Source organism: Schistocerca gregaria, chromosome 6, assembly GCF_023897955.1.
Source record: "Schistocerca gregaria isolate iqSchGreg1 chromosome 6, iqSchGreg1.2, whole genome shotgun sequence".
NCBI lineage: Eukaryota > Metazoa > Arthropoda > Insecta > Orthoptera > Acrididae > Schistocerca > Schistocerca gregaria.
In genome coordinates this window covers 474,637,294-474,638,953 of record NC_064925.1, presented here as the reverse complement: position 1 = coordinate 474,638,953, position 1,660 = coordinate 474,637,294, and positions in this window count along the sequence as shown.

Genomic DNA, 1,660 nt, shown 5'->3' with positions numbered 1-1,660 from the left:
CTCACTTGTGGGCGTTCCGGCGCGGCGCTGCGCTCAAATTGGTGGCCTAACTCATTCGCCCGACTCGGATACGCGGCACGGGCCGCTCTGCGCCATACTGTGCCGGGCGCCCCATGCAAACAAACGCGCTCTCTGCGCCCCGCTGACCTGCGAGCAAGCCTCCCGCGAAGCAGTTCTGCTGGGGGGGATGCAGCCGTACCAGGGGCTACAACGGGCCCCATTAGCGCATGACTTACGGCCTGTTGCGAGGCGAGGAACTTCTGTTTGTTCAGAGCGCTTGCGCACACAGCTGTGAACTGTTTTTATTGACTCAACCGCAGTCTGTTTTGTGGTACTTAAAACTCATACTCAGATACCTTATGGAAGTCACCCACAACAGAACTCGCATCTATAGAGCCAGTTGAGGTTCTACGAGCATATCATTGTTCTCGAATACTAAAAGGTTTCATTAATAGCGTATGACAGAATTTAAAGTTCATTAGTTACGCAGTTCTGATTAGAAACAGAACATACGATAATAATACCAATAAAACATCTATTATTGCAAGTAGCACGTTCACACAATTTATTCCTTCTTCTTTCTTTCCTTTTTCCCCTTTTGTGGAGAAAGGTACTATATAAGCTACGCACTGTATAACACCTTATCCTCTTTCTGAGCTGAACATCTGGTTCGTTACAGAGTTTTTCAGGCTTTCAAATGAGAATTTGGGGTACGCAAAATGGAAACAAAATATCGTCGTTATAGTTGTGACGTCAGGGGGTGGTATTTTCGGTGTTATATTCTGAAGTAATATGTGTGTAGTTTTGGCAGTGAGAAATGAATTAACAGCGTAGTACTAGCCCTTCATATGTTTAAGTAACTTAATTTCAAAGCATAATTGCACGCTAGCCTAATGAGGTAGCAATGTTTTAAACAGACTGGTCTTGTATCCAGGAAGATAGAAGTTTCAATCTTAATTGATGCACCCTTATTTAGGTTTACAAAGATTTCCGTAAATCATTTCAGGCAAATGTCGGAATAGTTCCTCTTATAAGGCCACCTGGAGGAATGTAAGGATTTACATACGGTCTACATGATTTTGTTGTTCTTAAACTGTAATACTACGACATGCGCAATATCCTTGGAAAAGTGAACTACGGGTGAAAACTATTAGCACTAGTAAACTAGTACTACGTTTGCTATCCCACGGAATTGCACGGTTTGCTCGAACAAGCTCTTGTTACGAAGGTTCTGGAGAAGCAAACCGCAGTTTTCGGTCAGAGCCCATGCTTTAGTGCATAGAATGTTACTATAATGCTGCGTTTCCGCTTGTTCACATAAAAAAGGAGGTCGATAGTTTACATGTATGCAACTACGTAGATACATTTCGTATGTATTGGGATTTTATACACGATTACAGTATTTCTATTTGCGTTTATTTCGTGGATCTCATGGTGGATTACATCCGGTCCATTTGTTCCGTACAGCGATGGTAGGTTTTTAAATAGTCCTTTTCAAATTATTCTGAGATAACACGAATCCTTAGAAACCAAGTTCGTCTGGACACTACCAACGTTTTCACGCGGTAACGTTCGCGGATTTTTCATTGTATTTGTCTAAGCTTTGACCAACAGCGGCAATTCAAAATCCACTTGGAACAGCTACATTTCTGAAGTCATT